This window comes from Thermobia domestica, chromosome 11 (genome assembly GCF_964235325.1).
Source record: "Thermobia domestica chromosome 11, izTheDome1.hap1.1, whole genome shotgun sequence".
Classification (NCBI taxonomy): domain Eukaryota; kingdom Metazoa; phylum Arthropoda; class Insecta; order Zygentoma; family Lepismatidae; genus Thermobia; species Thermobia domestica.
In genome coordinates, this window is record NC_137464.1 from 91713658 (window position 1) to 91735860 (window position 22203).

General features: G+C 40.5%; 1 protein-coding gene across 1 annotated transcript in view; it reads right to left on the minus strand.

Annotated features, from left to right (window-relative positions):
• The window catches only part of LOC145663625 (serine protease inhibitor Kazal-type 1-like), a 61324-nt gene extending 53101 nt beyond the window's left edge, over positions 1-8223 (minus strand). The window contains exon 1 of the mRNA XM_081729726.1: positions 8142-8223. The gene's annotated coding sequence lies outside the window, so the exon portion shown is untranslated. The remainder of the gene's footprint in view (positions 1-8141) is intronic.
• Positions 8224-22203: the final 13980 nt, after the last annotated feature.

Genomic DNA, 22203 nt, shown 5'->3' on the forward strand with positions numbered 1-22203 from the left:
TGTCTGTTCTGCAGACCGGTAGATCAAATAGTATACCCCTTACCTACCTACCCACTAGGACTGATTCGTGCCCTCCCAGTCTAGTGCAGTTTTGTTTGATTTGTGAACAGTGCAACAGTTAAGCTCTTTTAATCAGTAAAGTTATTTAGTGAGTTTATTTTTGAGAACTATCTTTGGAACACCGCCACGTAAGTTAAACTCTTTTATAAATATACACAGTTCTTACACTATCGCCCCGGCTCTGGTTCTTGTAATTTGCTTAGAGCCAATAAACTGCAGGCTTACTGCAAGGAACATATTTGTCGAGGTTTGTTTCAAGAGATATCCCAAAGGATTGTTTGGTTATCAAACCTTAATCAGGATAACGATTCCATTGTTTCCACTAGAAGTTAAGTCTTGGCCCAGGCCAACGCTACTGTGTAATACTAAGATTCTTCAGACTGTTTTGTTAACTGAGTTCCTGTTTCCAGTATAACTTTGCCGCTCGAGTTATAGTTGGTGTTTTGTAGAAACTTTGACTAATTAGAAGTATTTTGGTAAATTACAAAACTCTCTTGTGTGGGTGCCGGTCTACGCAAACGCATACCGCGGCCCGCCACAGAAGTTACTGTCTATTAAAAACTTTATTTGAAGTCGGTATCTCCTCTTACATTTTGTTGTAACTCTGAAAATAACAGAGTTATTCTAAGTCAAGGGGACTTTTTAGACACCCCGTTTTCTCTGTATATTTCTCTTTCGACAGTGCTTTGACTTAATTCAATATTCATTTATGGATTGATCTATTTTGTAATTTCACCGAAATTTGTCTGCAGCGCGGCTGTATAAGATAAACCAGGTTTGTTTCGGGGAGGCATGAGCTTCCGAGCTCAAAGCTGGTTGCGCCACTGATTGTACGATATTTTAGAAATTGATATTGTAGTCTGAGAGCCCTCCATGGTAACCGCGGCCTAGGCCCTAATACACCCAGTCCGCCTATGACGGGAGTGTAAGCAAACTTTCATGAAGAACGACTTAAGCGAAAGCGATTGTTGCAAACCAATCAACAAGCAAACAAAACTAATATCACCATTCAAATTTCCTTTTTGTCACTAATAACCACAGATATATTTCCTTCTTTTGCACAAAGACTTCAATTTACTAAGAGGACACAAACCCCTTGTGCATGCTTGATCTCCAATCTTGCTTTGATCTAAAGCTTTTTTATTCGTGAAACATTATTTACCGGGCCCTTTTGACGCGGGGCCTTTCTGACTTGTGCCACTTTGACGCGAGGAACATTTGACTCAGGCCCGGCTGACGCCTGGCCGTTTTAACCCGTGCCCTTTTGTAGCGGTGCCTCTTTGACCAGGGCCCGTTTGACGTAGTTCCCTGTTTACTCGGGCCATTTTGTCGCAGAACCCTTTTGACCCAGGTTCTTTAGACGCAGCGTCCTTATGACTCGAGCCCTTTTTTCGTGGAAACCTTTTACCTAGGCCCTTTCGACGGGAGGTTGTTTTGACTCAAACATTTTGTAGCGGGACCACTTTTGACCCGGGTCCGTTTGACCAAGGCCCTTTTGATGAGGGGCGTTTTGATTCGGGCCCTTTTGACACGGGACCTTTTGTTGCGTAGACTTTTGGCCCAAGCCCTTCTGACACAGGGCCGTTTGACTTTGGTTTTTGTAGTGGAGTCCCATTTCACCTGGGCAAGTTTTACGCTGAGCCCTTGCGATTCGAGACCTTTTGTTGTGGGACTCTTTTACCCGGGCTCTTTTGATGAGGGGCGTTTTGATTTGGGCCTTTTGACTAAGGCCATTTGTTGCGAGGACATTTAACGCATGTCCGTTTGACTCCTGCCCTTTGTAGCGGGCCCCTTTTTCACACGGGCCTGTTGAAGCAGGGCCTTTTGACTCAGGTCCTTTTGTCGTGGAATTTTTTTAACTCGACCCCTTTTTATGAAGGGCGTTCTGATTCGGGCCCTTTTGACTCAGGCCCTTTCGCTGCCGAGATCCTTTGACCCGGGTCCTTTTGACGCGGGACCGTTTTGACTCGGGTCCTTTAGTAGCGGGACCCCTTTTGACCCGAACTTGTTTGAGGCAGGTCCCTTTTGACTCGGGCTCTTTTGTCGTGAGACCCTTTTGACCCAGATGTTTTGATGAGGGTCGTTTTGATTCGGGCCCTTCTGACTCGGGCCCTTTTGTTGCTGAGATGCTTCTCCCGAGCCCTTTTGACTCCTGCCCTTTTGTTGCTCAGACCAAATATTTGCAGCAATATTTACCTGGTAGCCAGGGTAGCAGTGGGCTTATCCACTTTCTTAGTGAATAGGAGTTAGACGCTTAGGGGGTCAAGGTTAAGGAACGATCTTGACGGTGCACTATCTGCACTAGGACCTAGTCCAGAAGGATGAACAATGAGGCGGGGGCTTATGTTAGTGGTACCGGTCCAGTTCCAGAGGCCGAGTGGCCGCAGCAAGTACAGCCAGTATGCACTACAGGGTGTTAGTAGACTAATAGCTCCTAACCTCTCTCTCTCTCTTTCTTTCTTGATGTTTTCTTATCATGTCTTTGCTTATTTTATCTTCTCTCTACCCCCTCCCTCTCTCTCTCACGCACACACAAACACACTTTATGTGCGTGTGCGTGTTTCAGAGTTAAAGCCCAGCCAGTTTTGAGTGCCTTGTGACTAACCCGATCGACCCTGTCTGGAAAGTATAATTAACTGGGAATATCGGTGTTGTGTTTTGCTCGCTCTGGAAATAGCATCTTCAGTTCTGGTCACCTCTGAAAGGGATACTGTTTAAACGCAAGGAAATAAGTAAACTATCTTTTTGCCCTCCGCGTTACCGAGTCTCAATCGAATCACCGGATCACTACGGGTTCGAATCTTCCACCCAGCAATAGTCCATAAGCTAATGTACATCGCCCGATTGATGGAATGACCCATTTAAGTACTAGCGTGTTCAGTCTATCTAACGTGTGAATTACAACGTTATATCCGCAATATATGATATAGAGAGTGGATGTTCGGATCAGATAAATCTTCAGAGATGACAAGAAATTGTCCCTGTTTTGGTTATTTCATAAGATTTTATTTATATTCGTTTGACACAAAATTAATTTCTATCCTGTAGTTCAATGGGTTTTATTCGCGTTTGAAATGTGAAGCATGTAAGGTCTGTTACATCTATAAGGAACATCCAATTGTTCTTTTGAACATTTGAAACTTTTCATAATGACACAGTTTGGACTTTTAACAAAGGCTGTTCCTGAAATAAATTTATCAGTAAAATAGCACTCATTCATTTTTATTTCTTTTTTATCTATCATTTTTTCTTGTTCAGTTTTCATTAGTAGTCTGGAAAGGAAGGTATGACCTACCCTACCTATTGTGTTTATTACAATGTGTTTCTGATTAGTACATTCAATGAACATTATCGGATTTGCAACCGAATCACGAGAAAACAAAGCATGTGTGTTAAACTTTTGATATTACCCTAGATGTGTCTCCGAGCTCTATATTTTCACTGGAAATTGAGCATTTAATTTGACACGTGACTTTTCAAGCATCTTCTATGTATTTGAATAGCCCTGAAAAAATGTAAAATACAAACGTTACTTCTATATTAATGTTGGATTTCTGGAAACGGAATTTTATAATGCTAAGCTCTTTTCTTCCTACGTTTAAATCCCGAATTTTTATCTGTGCTACCTTTTCTTTTTCTGTCCAAATTCCGTACCTCTGTGTAACAGACCTCCATTGGTTTCACTTTTTCAGTGTGTGTGTGTTCGCCCTACATTAACTTATGAATCTTGTTCTGACTTGGTTGTATTCTTTCATTTCATTGATACTAATACATGTATATTTTAGATTAGAATTGCGCTCATGTTGTTTACTGATTTTAGTATAGGAAAGAGGAAAGGAGGCAAGAGGGAGGTTCTTTTTAACACACAGGATTATGGGATAAGAAGATGTACATTGGTGGCCTAGCTGTACGGAGTTAGCTGTAGCAATTTTTGATGCGGAATGTACATAACACGAAGAAGAACTATCATACCCACTATCATACCCACGATAGAATTCCATCCACTACGTCTGCAGTGCTTCCGGAACAGAAAATGTCTCGTTGACAGATAAGCATGATGTTAACACAGATCTGTTACCTAGCTCTCTCTCCTCTCCACCTTCCGGTGACTTCAGTAGCGTCTTATATCGTATCTCTTCAATATGATATGTAAAAGACTTTAAGGAGACGCTCGGCATGAGGAAATGCATATAAAGACAGCAAGAAAGTTTCCAGTATAAAATACTACACCGCAAAAAATATTTTCGCTTACTTGAAAGATATACTGCTTGCTTGAATAGAAAATACCTTCTTTTATTACTTCCGATTTGTTACCTCCTTAACTTAGAATTAATCATAATAAACAAAACATAAGCAAAATTTCGTTCACATTTTGTGCCGGTTTGAGTATTGCATCTCGAATTTTCTGAATTTTAAGAAACTGACATTTGTTTCAAATTTAAGTTTTCCAACTGTATGCCAGGCCTCGGAACGTCCAACCGAATAATCAGGAAACCATATATCAATCTCTTGCGCGAGTTTAGTGCAGTTTTGTACATCACCTTCCCAGTTTTGTCCATCTCACATAACAGATATGGCCACTGAAAATAGTGTGTATGCCAAACACTGGAGTTTGTATAACACCTTTTCCCACAATATTATATCAATCGTTAACATTCATTTTGTGCAAATTTGTGCACCACCTCCCGAGTTTTATGCATCTGAGATATCAGAAATATAACCACTTGGAACTAATGCATATACCAGATATTGTAGTTCGCGCAACTTCGTTTACAGCAATAGCTAGATCAATCGTTTGCATTCATTTTGTGCAATTTTGTGCACCACCTCCTGAGTTTTATGCATCTGAGTTATCAGAGATGTAATCACTTGGAAATAGAGCGTATGCCAGACACCGAATTTCGCATAACACCGTTTACGGCAACGCTTACATCGATCTTTGTATTCAGTTTGTGCAATTTTCTGAACCATCTTCCGAGTTTTGTGCATCTCCTATAACAGAAATATAACCCCTTGAAAATAGTGCGTATGAAAGACACTGGAATCCGTTTAACAACGTTCATATCAATAATAACATCCATCGTTAGCATTCGTTTTGGGCAATTTTGGGCACCACCCGGTTTTTTGCACCTAAAAACGGAGATAAAGCCCTTTGAACATAGAAGGCATCACAACCGTCCGACTGTATACAATACCGACCAAGGTAATTGCTTTATCAAACATTAATACTCATTTTGTGCAGTTTTGTGCACCATCTCCTAACTTTCGTACAAATCAGATAACGGAGATATAGGATCTTGAAACCAGTGTGTATATACCATTTTCCCGATTGGGTTTAGTGCCAACCAAGGTAGTTGTTGTTCCAAATATTAGTATTCATTTTTTTGGTGTTTTGACCACCATTTCACTTTCCGTGCAGCTCTGATAACAGAGAAGAGATATAGTCATTAGAAAATAGTGTGTATACTAATTTTTCAAGAGCGTAAAATCCCAAGAAAGGCAAGTCTTATGTGAAACATTAGTACTCACTTTGAAGACCATTTCCTGTGCTTTGTGTAGCTCAGATAAGTGATATATATATATATATATATATATATATATATATATATATATATATATATATATATATATATATATATATATAATTACTGGGAAACAATGAGTATGCAAGTTGCCAAAGTGATTTCAATACAGACGAAAGCAATTGTCACGTCAAATGCTAATACTCACCTCAGAAAATGCAGTTAAATTTCGTTAAAAATAGTGCGTATGTCAAACACTGGTGTTTGTATAACACTGTTCACATTATCACTTACATCAGTTGTTAGCATTCGCTTTGGAAAATATTGTATACCGTCTCCCAAGTTTTGTGCACCTTAGATAGCAGAGATACAACCACTTGGAAATAGACGGTATGCCAGAAACTGGATTTGCATAACAGTGTTTACTATAATATTTGCACCAATCGTTAGCATTCATTTTGGGTAACTTTGTGCACCACTTCCTGAGTTTCGTGCACCCGAAAAAACTTAGATAGTCCTTTTAATATAGAGGGTACTAACCACCCGCGTGTATAAATGTCGACCAAGGCAATTTTTATGTCAAATATTTGTACTTATTTTGCGCAGTTTTGTACTTCATCTCCCGGGGTTTGTGCACCTGATGTAACAAAGATATAGCCCCTTGAGCTTAAATAAAGCTCCTGTTCTTATATTTCAATAAAGTTTACTTAATTCTTCTTTACTCAGAAAATTAATTAAAATAATTAATTGAAGGTAAGCTCGTTAATTTAGTGCACTTGATAATGTTACTATTCTTTGTCGAATGAAAAGTGTTGGGAATTATTGACAACAGAAATTCGATACAATGGAGTCCCTAAAACTTTCACTTGATAACCTGGTAGTCCGGATAACTCGGCCACGTAATGGCAGGGCGAACAATCCACGAGCAGAACAGTTCAATGTAATTTCAGGTATTTTTCTGAGGTTTTGTCTAATCAGATAAATTACTCTACAGAGTGTATTCTATAATTTTCATTTTCATGTAAGAGTAAGGGCTCTATGCTTTAATAAGATACATACTTTGCCTTTGTTTAAAAGTCATTTGGCAGTTTATTCTCTGTGATACAGAGGTTGTTTCCGATCTATGGTGACGAAATTATACACCTTGTGCAGTACCACTAGCGGGAAGAGAAGGAAGCTGCCAGTCGTGTGGGCACCTCGGATCATTGACTATGCGTGACATGTGTGATAAGTATATATCAGGACAAATACTACCGAAATTAAGTGCTTATTGGGAGGGCTACATAACTGCCCTTTCCGACGTGAACTACAGTTATAGTGCCATTATCAGACTATGCGAGAAGCATGGATTCACTCTGTCGAATAATGGAATATCACGGATGTTGGTAGTGGCAAGTAAGGCGAGACGTGGAATAATTTCTGTGGGGCAGAAATAGGCCAACCCTGGCCTGCCACTAGCCGCACACAAGCTAGAATTCGGGAAGTCGGGGCTCTTGTCATTATGGAAAGTCCACCCACATAGAGAAATATTGTAAACCGGCTACAGACAACATTGAAGACAGTGGGCAGCATTATTCACTGCGATTTGAGGTTAGTAAAACGACGGAAGGGACGTGTTCACAAGCTCTTGCCAAAACACATCCAGGAATGTGGCACCACCTGTAGAAAACTGCATAAGCGGTACCTAGCTGGGGAAAAGTGGAAGTTTGTTTTAACACTGGACGAGACATATGTTTATTTGGATGACTGTCACAAACCATGTGCAATATTTTATCCATCAACAAGTGCGAGGAACTTTCAAAAATTGTTCACTAAATGCAAGGAAAGTTTTGGAACAGGTTTCATGATCTTTCTGGATACTCATACCAGGTCAATCTTACCGTGCATCGTGTAGTCAAAAATACGAAGGTGAATTCTGAATATTATCAAGCTAATGTCCTGACACCCGTCGATCGCAATGGCATTCCCCATCTCAAAGGGAAGGACAAGAATCGTGTGTAGTGCATAAGGACAAGGTGTCAAGTCACACTTCTCGCTCAACCCACCTCTTTCTCCAACAAATCTGCAGAAACTGGAATCCGTGCAATTCCATTCACAGACATTCCAGTGATGTTCCCTGATACATCACCGATGGACTTTTGCGCTTTCGGTCTCTTGAAACAAGCCTTGTCTCCTGCACGGCTGAAGGGCAATGAAAAACCTATCAGGAGGAGTGGTTGTGACTTGACATGACTACACTGCGTGCCAGTCTCCTACAGTGAAAACTTCGCTGTCGGACAATTGCCCAGATCCAAGGCCACCAAATAGAGCACTCTGGACGGTGGCGATATGGTTTCTCTTAATGTAAGCGCAGGTTGAAATTGTCACCATAGATCGGAAACAAACTCTGTATTCTTAAGTAATCATTGCATACAAGTACAGTATTGTACTTTCTGAGTAAACACTCGTACTTATTCTTTTTAAACCCCATTCTTGATAGCCCGGCATTTTCACAAACTTGGCTACCCTTCTATCCACATTAGGCCGAGTTTTCGGTATTCTACTGTATTATCTTCTTACCTCCTACAGTATCAAATACACTCTGAGCAACAATACTTCAAATTCTCATTTCACAGCCAAATGTTAGAAACCAACACCGACGACAAACATTTTTGAAACTAGTCTAAAGCGCGGAGAAAAATAAAAACTGAACAAATGATTACATTTCCACTTTAACTGGTTAATAATGGTCTTTACCTTATCGAAAACCCATTTAGGGATTCAAGCATCTGGTCGATTAAATTAGTAATATTGCACAACCTCAGTGTAACATAATACTCTTATTCTTATTTTTTTTAAAAAAGAACAATAACTACTCAAAACCATAAAACCAAATAAATTAAAGTGAAAAGACATTCAACTATAATGTTGTTAAAAATTAAAAACAATTACAAATCAAATAATAAATCGGGGACAAATACTCGTATTCAGACTAGAGAAAAATGTATATACGAAACGAACAATTATTCCATAAAATATGTTCAAACAAAAACAGTGATAATAGTTTCCTTAAAATGTGTAAGGTGATAATCAAAACCATTGCCTTTTATCCATTCTTCTTAATTCTACACGTACTATTTTCAGTGTTATATTTCTGTAAGGAAACAATATACTGAAGTTTGACGCTAAAATCACTTTGCTCCGCGTTCTGCAAGCACGTTCTTGAATAATTGGCACATACATACGATTCTAAACAGATTGGCTGCCATGTGTAACTCACTTAGCATGCCATTGTAGCCATGAATAGTGGCTGTGGAACACAACATGTCATTGATTCTCTTTCTTGACGATCTCCCGTGGTACTCAATTCTGTGCCTGTAGTGTTTTATACCTTCTTCTGAAAGAGATATTTTACTCTTTAAAACGATACTTTCAGCATTCATAAATCTGTGTTTTAATGAAAGTATTGTATCATAAAGATTTGTGCTTTTATTTCCGGATTTTACATAAAAATCGTGTTTGTAGTACTATTATTTGGTAATCTCTGTCCAGGTTTCTCTTTATTTTCGTACATAGCTTTTGGAGAAAGTATTTGGCACCAGTTGTCTTTTCTTCCAAATTTCCCGCTTTGTTTTATTTGGGAGTTTATTTTGCTTATGTATCGAGTAGATTGGTGTTTTGTTCGTGCAAAATGGGTGAAAGAAATACAAATAGAACAAGAGCAATGTTGGAAATAGACGAGTTATATGAGTTATATGAATGACAGTTACAAAACTGATGATGTTCTACAATTATTAGATGATTCAGATGAAGATCCTTCACATTATCCTTTCACGGACAGTGCAAGTGTTGATTTGCTTGACGAAAACAACATAGCGACCAGTGTCCGAACTGTAATTCCTGTAAATGATTCTATCTGTAAAAGTAAATAAGAAAAATATAATTGTGGTAAGAAAGACTATGTTAACCTGTCATGATTTATGTAAGATAGGCTTACGATATTGATCTATAATCCAAACGACGAGTCTCTTGGACTAAATCTTGATTTCTGTGGGACGCTCATTGATGGTACCAATTAACTAACTGCATAGCCTATGGAAACCGGAGGTTCAATGCCGCGTTCATAAAGCTCTTTACTGAATTCTAACCTTAGCCGATTGGATCCTGTTTCTACTTTGTATTCCTACTTCTACGAGATAAATCTTAATATTGTCCTCTCATCTGTCCTAGATCTTCCTAATGGTCGTTTTCCAGTTTGTATTCCAATCAAGACTTTGAGAGAGTTCCTACCTTCTTCCATCCTGGCTACATGACCTACCAACCTGAGCTTCTTTGACTTGACGGCCCTAACAATGTTTGGTAAACCACATAGATTATGTAGTTCCTCGTTATGAAGTTTCCGTCATTCCTATTCCCGTTCCTCTTGGGTCCGAATATTCGTCTCAGGATCTTGTTCTCAAATACTTTCATTCTACGTTCTTCCCTAAGAGTAAGCGATCACGTTTCGCAACCATCCAAAACAACAGGCATGATTATCGTTTTATATATTTTAAGCTTCAAATTCCTCGAAAGAATTCGCGACGACAAGAGAGTTTGAACTAAATAATAAAACGAATTTCCTGCATTTAGTCAACATTTAATTTCTTCGTGAATGTGAATTTCGTCTGTTAATATTGATATTTGAAAGTATCCACTTTATCAAAAGTATTATTTGATGTTTTAATGGAAACATAATTTGGCGTATTACGATCCCGACGAATTTCCATATATTTACTATTCTCTGCATTTACTTCTAAACCCATATCCCTGCAAGAGTTTAATAAGCTCTCTGCATTTCTTTCTATTGTTCTTCTAACATCTCATATTAAATTTACATCATCAGCGTACGCAATAATCTGGTGAATACCATTCAATTCTAGGCCCTGGTTGCTATCTTTGATTTTCCTTATAGCGTACTCCAAGACAAAGTTGAATAATAATGGCGACAACGGATCTCTCTGTTTCAGGCCATTCTTGACGTGAAAGCTCGTGGACAAAATTTTTCCTACCCGAACTTTATTTTGGGACTCACTTAAACATATTTTAATTAATCTAATTAGCTTTTCTGGGATTCCAAATTCTGTAAGAATTGTGTACAATATTATTCTTCTAACCGAGTCTTAGGCCTTTCTAAAATCAATAAAAAGTTGATACCGGGCTATTGTATTCCCACTTATTTTCGAGTATTTATCGAATGATAAATATTTGGTCGATAGTTGATCGATTTAGTCTAAATCCGCACTGATAATCTCCAATACTTTCGACTGCGTATGGGGTCAATCTTGCTAATAGAATGTTTGAAAGGTTTTTATAGGATGTTGAAAGAAGAGAAATGGTTCGATAATTATTACAATTAGTGCTGTCCCTTTTCTTGTGAATTGGAACAATGTTTGTGAATTTCGTCTAAACCCGGAAATTTATGTTTCTTTAATTTTTTTTATAGCGATTTCTACTTCTATTTGGTTGGGTTCTAGAATATACGTTTCTGTGGTGTGTATTTCCCTTTTTCCACGCACATTAGTTCGTTAAGCAATTCGTCAAAAAATTATTTCCATCTGCTTAAGATGTTATCTGTATCAGTGAGAACTACTCCGTCAGCTTTCTTTAATACACATGCAGGAGATTGATATTCTTTCTTAAATTCGTTGATCCCCTTATATATGTCCCGAATATTTTTATTTTTATTATTATCTTCAAGTTCCTTAATTTTAGCTTTCAAAAAATTGCGTTTTTTTGTTCTAAAAGTTTTGGAAATTTCCTGCCTGACGTCTACGAAATTTTGTGTAGTTATTTCATTTGGATTTTATAGTCAACGTAATTTTGCCTGTTTTCTCTTCTCTGCTAGTTTAATGCATTCCTGGACTACCCATGGTTTGTTCCTAGATAGTTTCGCGTGCCCCAATTTTTCTTTTGCTGAAATTTTAATGCTATCTTTGATTTCAATCCAAGTATCCTCAACACTAGTGCACTCCGAATCTTCTCAAACCGAGAATATATTCGAAACTTCAACCTGGTATTCCTCTCTCACCTGGCTCTCTTCTAATTTCTTTAGATTAAATCTCTCCGTTTTTAGACATTGAATATTGTCTTTATTCAACGATAATCTCTCTCTTACTATCGCTGCTACCAGGTAGTGATCAATGTCACAATCAGCCCCTTTAAACGACCGAACATCAATTATGCTAGATTGTCTTCTACTATCTACAAAAACGTGATCAATTTGATTATGTGCTTTTCCGTCTGGTGAGGTCCAAGTGTATTTATGAACATCGCGATGTGGGAATTTTGTACTCTGCACGATAAGGTTTTTGAATGTTGCAAAGTTCACGAGTCTATTAGTTTGTCAGTTCTTCCCTTATGTTGACTCTCGTTCCCTATAATCGGTTTTGAAAATATCCTTTCGTCCTACCTTCGCATTGAAATCCCATATCCTTTCGTCCTACCTTCCCATTGAAATTCCCTAATACAGTTTTCATATGGTATCGCAGTAGTTGGTAAAATATCCATTCCACTTCTTCGTAAAAATTATTTTTTTTATATCGTAATTCTTATCTTCTGTTGGTTCATGTACATTTAAAACAATAATACCACACCATCGACCCTTAAGAGTAATAAAAGAAAGTTTATCAGTAACAAATTCAACCCGCCTAAATGCTGACTCAAGTATCATTGAAAAATGGTTGGACACAGTTAGTTTGGAAATGAGACCGTTCCTGGAACGTCACATGTAAATAAGAGTTGTTCAGATGTCAAGTATTTCCTCCTACTGGAGCAAATCATTATGTTTGCAAACAATATCCCAAATATTATGTCAAGAAATAGATTTGAATTGATGCTTAGTATGCTTCACTGCACAAATAACGGAACTATTGGCCTTGAACTAGATTGCATAGAATTCAAATTCTAATAGACAAATTAGTGGAAACTTTCAGGCATTGCTTTATTCCTGAAGAATTTATTTGCATAGAAGAATCTGTTGAACTTTTTTTAGGTCACGTAATTACGCAATCCATAAAAAATAAGGCATAGATATGGTCCTAAATACACGCAAAAAAAAGAAAGGTTACTAGTAAACAAGAAAAAGGTGGACAGTAACCAAGTTAGTTTGTCAATATATAGACAACAGAGTCGTGTGTCCCAGCAGCCAAGCCAAAAAGGTTAACGAGAGAAGGTGATCGTAACCTTGCGTTACAGGTTAACATTGCTAGGTTACAGTGTAATAACTCACAGGGGTACGCTAACCGATCACGTAGTTACCACTATCAATCATAGCCTGTAACCGGTAACCTTGTTAGTATGTTGGAATAACCGACTGCTCGGTTAACGAAACATGGTGCGACAACTTTCTAACCGTGTATTTCGATTAGTATAACTTATTTAATAAATAACGGTAACGCCTTTTTTTTGTTGTCTACCCGGTTAAAGGGTTGCGCCCTTTCTTCGGGGAAGTGTTGTATTAGGAATGTTGAGACTACAGAAATTGTGGTTGGTCTAAGGGGTTTTCCTTTATTCATTCATTATTTTAAGTAATTAACATATATAAACATATATACACAATAGAGATAAGTTGAAACAAGTGACACAAAAACGTAATAATAATATTAATAACAAAGGTAATATGTGCATGGAGGCTATTAGAAATATGAAACAAGAAAATAATAAACTGTCAGTGCATGAAAGCTAAGTGCGTGAATATAATAACAAATAAGAAAAACAATTACAACTTAACGAAATAATATTTAGAAATGATGATGAAAATGAGGATAAATTGTACTGGACGCCACAACACTAGGTTCTGTTAGTGAACGGATGCTGTTATCTTCTGTTCCTGGGGCTATTCAGGTACTGATGTAGACAGAGGAGGCCCATGTTAGTTGGTTATTACTGTGCATATGATGGATAGATGGAAGATGACAAATGGCGTGGATGATATATATCAAATACTTCTGGGTCTCGATCGGCAGGATCCATTTGCAAGTGATACAGTGTAAGATAGTGTTGGAGCGGAGTGTCGACGTATCGTGGCGGTGCATCATTGTCTCGGTCATATCGTAGTATATCCTGAAGCATGGGGTGTCGTAAATCAAAGCGTTTCGTGATGTAACGAATGCGAAGCTGTTCTAGATGGGTGGGCAGTGGTGCAAAGTCTATGAGATCGTAGAGAAGTCTGGTTGGGCTTGGTAAGTGAATTCGATAGGCCAATCTAAAAGCATGACGCTCCATTATAGACAATTGTTTATAAAATTTGTCGGGAGCTGCGGCCCAAGCTGTTTGGCCATAGGTTAAAGTAGTCCTCATAAAAGCTTTGTAAGTGTGGAGGACAGTAGGTGGTCGTAAACCCCAGCTGGTGCCAACTAAACGTTTAAGTAGATTTAGTCTGTTCTTAGCTTGAGTAACAATTTTCTTAAGATGCGGAGTCCACGTAAGCTTTGAGTCAAATATCACCCCAAGGTAAGTAAGAGATGATGTGAAAGGAACTGGCGTGTCGTCCACGTGAATATTTAATAAATTCGGATTGCAAAACACTCTGGATCGTCTACGTGGTGGTAGAAAAACTACAGATTGTGTTTTCGCTGAGTTAATACTGAGTCTCCAGACCTGACCAACGGACAAATGTGTCGATAGCTGGCTGCATGAGTCTATTAATACGCTGGATAGTGCGAGCTGTTGTGAGAAATGCTGTGTCATCGGCGAATTGGTAGACTTGGACGTGAGGAGTCAGTCTGAGATCAGCAACGTACAGTAGATATAACAAAGGAGACAGAGAAGAACCTTGAGGTACGCCAGAATGTAAGAATATGGGGTGTGATAAAGCGTTGTTAATAGAAATATATGCAAGACGTCCTGTTAAGAAAGTATTGATTAATCGTATGTAAGATATGGGCAGCATATAGTTGTGTAATTTGTATATCGAGCCAGGATGCCAGACCTTATCAAATGCCTTTTCCAAACCAAACGTAACTAAACAAGAAGGAAATCCCTTGTTGTATTGGTTATAAATAGCAGTGGCGAGTCTTAAGAGCTGATCGAGTGTACTGAAGCGCGGTCGGAACCCGGCTTGATGGATCGGCAGAAGATTGTGCATGAGGAGGTGGTCGTGGAGCCGACGAACGAGTATACGTTCTAATAATTTGCAGAGACAACTTGTTAAATGGATCGGGCGATACGACTGTACGTCGGATGGTGGTTTCTTAGGCTTAGGAAATAAAAGAACTTTAGAATACTTCCAATCAAGCGGAAAGAAGCCAGTGCGCAGGATAAAAGTATAAATATGGCTTAGAATCAGAATGAAAGAAGGCGGTGTTTGTTTGATGAGAGCATATGTGATGGAGTCGAATCCAGGTGCCGTACTGCGTTTGGTTGCTAAAATAGCCCTGATGTCATCTGGGTCTATAGCCTGAGTAAGTGGATTATTAGGTTCCAGAGTATGGTGGTCAGAAGGCTGTAGATGAGGAGCGGTCGGATCGGCGTGACGATTGATAGAAGTTTGAAGGCGGTGCGGTGTGTGCCCTCCAGAAAGAGGAGTGAAGACTTCTTGGAAAAATGTAGCAAAAATATTAGCCTTGTCGATGTCATTATTAAGAGCTTGATGGTTGTGAATAAGAGGATAGGGTGTACGAGACGTTTTTCCAGTAAGTTGGTTGAATTTACGCCAATATTTGCTGGGATGGGTTTCTGCAGTAAGAGTATTACACGTTAAAATCCACTGTCTTTTCTTGTATGCTACAATGTAGTTGTGTGTCATTCGGAGATATTGGCGGTGTAAGCGCAGTGCCTCCAAGTTGCCACTGGTTCTATATTCACGATAAGCTCGACGTGAAGCAGAAATTAATGCAAGATATCTTGGTGGCAAAATAGGTTTATGCGGTTGTACATGAGTAGACGGAATAGAATGTTCCGCTGCTCCTTGAATTGCTGCAGTAAGGTCAGTGATAACGTGATCAAGACTATGCTGCGAGGTAGGTATAGTGAGTGTACTAATGGCGTCGTCTATTGTGGATCGGTATTGATCCCAATTAGCCTTATGATATAGATAAATTTTTCTAGCTGGTAAGTGATTTGACGACTTCACTGTACATTGCAGTTCTAGTTTAACAGGAACATGATCGCTGCCGATGGAATCTAGTACAGTAATGGTAATAAGAGGAGAAAGAGAAGACGAGGTTATTACTACGTCAGGCGTTGTGTTGCTAGCTGCCCTCGTAGGTTGTGGCAAGATGTGAAATTCTCCTATAGTGGAAGTTTGTATAAAATCAAGAAATTGCTGTTTGTCGCGCTGTGTTCTACTATGAAAATTCAAGTCTGCCATGATAATATAATGCCGGGATTGCGTATCAATGAAACGAAAGAAATCATAGGTGAGAATCTTTCCTGGCCGAACATAGATTGTGGCAAATGTGACTGTGCGACCCCGAAGGTAGAGAGTAGTTACATTGTATTCAGGCAGATTGAAAGTTTGAGGCATGGTAACACTGCGGTATGGTAGACGAGTGCTAATGCCGATAGCTGTACCGCCGTATAGACGGGGTCCGGACGGAGCATCATGACGTAGTAAGTTATATTTTGGTATGTAACACTGTAGATAAGGAGCCAGATAAGTTTCGTTGAGTGCGAAGGCTGAGATGTGTTCTTCCTGTAATAACTGCGTGAATAGTACTTGATGTGTCAATAGTGAGCGTATGTTCATAAATAAGAAGCTATACGCTATTACGAAAATACAAAAAATATTGCAAATGGAAGCTGCCATATTAAACGTAAACTTCGATAGGTTGGATTTGAAAATGAACTGTTGGTCCAGAATAGGTTGCATGGAGCTGAAGGTTAAACAGAAGTTTAGCTGCATGGATGATTTGGTTGAGAATGTGCGTGCGAAGAAACGGATGAATGTTCTGTAGACTAATCGTGAGGAATCGGAGCAGATCTTCAACAGTAACAGGATGAAGTAAAGAGTTTGCAGGTGGAGTGGGACGGTCAGCAGACCTTATGGGTGCAACCAGTTCTGGTTTAGAAGGTTCCGGTTGTGGCTTAGCTTTACATCTGTAACTATATGTAGGATGCTTCTCAGGATACGCACTACACTGTGGTGGCGCCTTTTGATTGGGGCAATCCTTCGTAGCATGTTGTAATGAACAATAGCCACACTTATTATCATTAGTACACTCGGATGTGGGATGTGCATTATACAGTTGACATCTCTCGCATCTTAACGGAAGAGGAGGAGGTGTGCGAGAAGGTTCTACTTTGTAACGTCTTCGATAAATGTAAGCTCCAGTGGACAAAAGCTGGTCTATCAACTGTGGTTGATCGGTGAGAACCCGTACAAGATATGTTGCACCGTTAGCGTTCTTTATCCGGATACATCGCTTTACAGGAAATCCTTCCTGATGTAATTCCTCATAGATTTCCTCATCGGTGAGATCTGGTTCAACTCCCCGTATAACAACGGATAGCATTGGCAATCGCCTAGGAGGAGGAGGAGTTTTACGTGCACTTGGAGTTAGTGCGGAGAGTTTAGCCTTTGGTCCAAAGATCTCAAATGTGGCTTTGTTACGCACATGCGATACAAAATTTGAGTTGTTAGATTTTAGTATAATGCCTCTGCGAGTTTTGACAATTTCGCGTATCTCAGGACAAGGCACGTATTTAATCAACTGCTGAAAAACTGCTCTAACGGTGTTATACTTTTGGTCATAATCTGTCAGCAGGAAGTTATATATTGGTTCAGGTTGGTGATGTGAGTTTGAGTTATCGACGGAATTAGATGATGTCCAATCCATGGTGTTGCTCATACTTGGATCAATAATAGATGTAACTCGCTGTTTCTTCGGATCTATGGATGGATCACCATCCGAGAGAGATCGAGAGCGAATGCGCTGCCCTTTAGTAATGCAGTCAGCGTAAGTAGGAGAAACAGTGGTGGTAAGTCCTGACCGTACCGTTCCGGTAACAATCCGGGGTTGAGTTTTCTGCCGACCGTTTGGCCCTATATTAGCTGTAGTTTGGTGACCGAGTTGCGATGAGCCGGAAGCATTGCTAAGATCCGTCATGATACGTAGGGAACCTGGGGCCGAAGCCCAAATGAAGATGCAAACGAAAAGAAGGATGATAGATGAGATTCAAAAAGCAAGCGCCCTCCGAAAGTGAAAACTTTCGTCAATCCTCTAAGTGCCCTAATTGTGTTATGCTCGCAAGTTCGTATTGCAATACTTGGTCCTAGCTGACACCGTAAGAAACACAAGAGAGGCTAGGCTTCTTGGTTTAATATGTGGTAACGCCCTATTTTTTTTTATTGCTAGCCGCTTACGACTAGCACCCACCCAAAGGGTCACACCCTTTATTGAGGGATGAGGGAGGAAAGGAAAACTGAACAGAGATAGGTAAAAGGTGGATGGTTAGTACCCAGGTTTTATTTATTTCTTTATTTCCATATAAAATAAAAAATAAAAAAACATGTGGAGGGAAGCATCAATTTGCAGCAGCGGGACTGTCTTGAGCTTCAAGGACATTATGGCCTTTGACCATAATCATTCAATTAGGATGGGATGAGATGAGAATGAGGTGCAGTAGACATCACAACAACAGGGAGATGGTTAGAGTAGACACATGCATGTTATCTTCTGATCCAGGGCTACTCTGGATCGTGATGTAGACATTGGGAGGCCTAGTGAAACAGTAGGACTACTGTGCAGTAGATGGAAAGATGAAAGATGAATCAAGATGTGTGATGAAATCGGCTACGAGAGGAAGGTGAAAACTATCTGGCGGTAGGGAGTAGTAGTAGAGTGTGAAGAGTAAAGATAAGGGGGTATGGCGAAGTAATGTCTTTTTACGGAAGGTGGCGTCGAAATGCATAGTGTCTAAGAGAAGCGGATGGTGGTTCTGGAAGCGTTGAGAGATGTATCGTAAGCGGAGACTTTCAAGATGATAGAGAATATGGGGAAATGATGTACGGGCGTATAAATCACGAGTGGGGCTAGGAAGACGGATTCGGAAAGCGAGCCGGAGTGCATGGCGTACCAGAATTTGAAGGCGTTTGTAGAAGGAGGGAGGAGCATCGACCCAAGCTGTAAAGCCATAAGTGAGGACCGGTCGGAGGAAAGCTTTATAGGTATTCAGAAGGGTGGTAGCAGAAAGACCCCACGTGGTACCGGTCAGGCGACGAAGAAGATTAAGGCGAGAATAGGCCTTTTGACATATATACTTGAGGTAGGGAGTCCATTTGAGGTGTTGATCAAAAATAACGCCTAAGTAGGTGACTGTTTTACTGATGGTAATGGGAGTGTGCGAAATATGAAGATGGAGGTTGGCGGGGTTACGATGGACACGGGACCGTTGGCCAGGTGGTAAGAAGATGATCGCCTGAGTTTTTGTGGCATTGATGGTAAGTCGCCACGTGTGGCACCAAGAAAGGAAGGAATCGATGGCGGGTTGGAGTAAGAGATTAAGGCGGGAGATTGTATTGCCTGTAGCAAGAAAGGCAGTGTCATCAGCATATTGAAAAAGAGTGACATTGGCAGGTAGAGTAGGAAAATCTGCGACATAAAGAAGATAGAGAAGGGGTGAGAGAGCCGAGCCTTGTGGAACACCTGCGTGAAGGAAAATGGGATAAGATAGATGATTATTAATGGATACGTAGCTAAGGCGACAGGTTAGAAAGTGATAGATAAGACGAATGTAACAATAGGGTAGATTGAAGTGAAAGAGTTTATAGAGAAGGCCCAGATGCCACACCTTGTCGAAAGCTTTTTCGAGATCAAATAACAGAAGACAGGATGGTTTGGAAGTGTTGAACTGGTTGGTGATGAAAGTAGTGAGGCGGAGAAGTTGATCTGAGATGCTAACGGAAGGGCGGAAACCAGCTTGATGGAGAGGGAGTAAATTATAAGCAGTGAGATGGGTGTGGAGACGTGTGACAAGGATACGTTCAAGAATTTTGCTAAATACTATTGTGAGTTGGATGGGGCGATAAGAGGAAACTGAGTTCGCTGGTTTGTTGGGTTTAAGAAACATTAATGTGGTAGAGGTTTTCCAGGGTATGGGATAAAAGCCAGTGCGAAGGATGAAGGTAAAAATAACGGAAAGGAGGTAATGTAAGAAATAAGGACCTTCCTTAATATGACGATATGTGATTTTATCTATGCCAGGGGCAGTGTTCTTTTTTCGAGAGACGGTTTGACAGATTTCCGGGACTGTGATGGGGACAGTGAGCGGATTGTTTAGAGGAAGCTCATGGTCGGGGTGAGGTTGTAAGTTCGGTGAGGAAAGGTTTAGATGATCAGTAGGGTGGTGGCGAATAGGTGGATCAGGCGCAGTTGGGGTGAAAATACCTTGAAGATGTGTTGCAAAGGCGTTGGCTTTGGTGGTATCGTCTGAAAGAGGATGGTCGCCATCGAGAAGTGGGTAGGGGGTACGGGTACTTTTGCCGGTGAGTTGATGGAAACGCTTCCAGAACTTAGTGGGATGAGAGGTGTCAGCAAGAGTGTTGCACGTTTTAATCCAGCTGCGGCGCTTGTAGGCCACGAGATAATTATGGACAGTACGTTGGTACTGGCGGTGGAGACGAAGGGATTCAGGATTTCCTGTACGGGTAAAATCTCGATATAGTTGGCGGGAGCGTGTGATGAGCGAGAGATAGTGGGGTGGGAGTGGCGGTTGGTGTGGTTTGATTACAGATTGTGGGATGTATTTCTGCGACGCTGAGTGAATGCTGTTAGTGACAGTGTTAAGAGTCGTATAGAGTTCTAGTTCTGTAGTTGGAGGCGAAACATCAGAGAGGTTGTCAGAGATGTAGGAGCGGTAATGAACCCAGTCAGCTTTATCGAAACGAGGAGTGGTACGAACTGCAAAAGACTGGGTATTAGAACGGGATTGCCGGAGAGGGATGGTAAGTTTTACCGGGACATGGTCGCTCCCAAGGGGGTCCAAGACCGTGATCGCACAACGTGCGGAGAGATTGGCGGATGTTATTACCACGTCCGGGGTGGAGTTACTTTCGGGACGAGTTGGTTTGGGAAGAGTATGAATGAACCCAGTAGTGTGAGTAGTGATATACGTTTGAAAGTCTAGTTTCTGGTGGGCTGAGCGGCTATGGAAGTTCAGATCGGCCATAATAACGAAAGAGCGGAAATGAGAAGAGATGTAGTGAAAGAAGTCTTGCGGAATGGGATGACCGGGACGAACATAAAGAGTAGCAACAGTGACAGAAAGATGTTTAAAATAAAGCGTAAGAATGAGATGTTCGGGAAGATTTGAAACAGTAGAGAAATGCTGGCGGTAAGGAATACTGGGTGGAAATCCGATGGCGACTCCACCATTAGCACGACGTGCTGGAAGAGCATTATCATGTCGAACTAACTGATAACCAGAGATACTTGGATGGAGACACGGTGTCAGATACGTTTCGTTTAAAAGAAACGTTGTAATATGTTCTTCCCGCAGTAGTTGCTCAAAAAGATGTTGATGTTTTGATAGGGAACGAATGTTCAAAAACAGAAAGTTGAGGTCCATGATGAAAGTTAAAGCGTAAGTTAGTTTATGTGAGAGATATTGAAGAGAGTCACACTGTTGTTTGGAGTACATCGGAGTGAAAATAAACAGTAGGACCAGAATATGTGGCCTGAAAGTCGACGTGAAGGATGGCTTTTGCTGTCTGTTGAACCTGTTGTAAGATGTGATGACGAAGGAAAGGATGGATATTCTGAAGAGTAACGGTGATGAAAGACAAGAATTGATTAATGGTGATTGGCTGATATACGGATGATGGCGGAGGAACAGTGGTATCTTGAGTCCCGTGAGGACGGAGAGGAACAACAATTTCTGGTTTGAAAGGTTCGGCGGTTGGTCGGGCTTTGCATTTGTAGCTATAGGTGGGGTGATTAGAACCACAGGTACTGCAAAGTGGAGGTTGCGTAAGATTTGTGCATGTTTTGGTAGCGTGAGGTCCGGAGCAGAATCCACATTTGGGTGTATTCGGGCATTGAGAAGTGTGATGTGAGTTATAGACTTGGCAGATCTCGCAACGGACGGGGAGGGGTGCCGGTGATTTAGAAGGTTCTACTCTGTGCTTTTTACGATAGATGTAAGCGCCATGCGAAAGAAGATTGTCGATTGTTGATGATGAATTGGTAAGCACACGGACCATGTACGTGTTTCCAGAGGCGTTTTTGATGCGGATACACTTGAGAATAGTGTGGCCGTCAAGTTCCTCAGCAATCTCTTCATCGGTATAATCAGGTGGTACTCCTCGAATAACAACTGAAAGTGCTGGTGATCGACGAGGTGGTGGAGGTTGTTTCGTAGTAGAAGCAGGTAGTTTAGAAAGATGAGCGTTCTTGCCAAAGATTTCATAGGAATATGTATTTAACAGTGTAGCAGCCAGATTGGAGTCGGGACTTTTGATGATGATTCCTTTACGGGTTGAGACTATTTGACTGATGTTTGCACGTGGAACGTATTTGGTGAGTCGAAGGTAGAGTTGCTTTAGATCCTGATATTTTGGGTCGTAATTGGTGAGTAGAAACGAAGATATTACTGGAGACTGATGATTTCTGACGATAGGCGGATCCTGTGAACGAGGTAAAGATGGAAAGTCTTTGTCCATGTC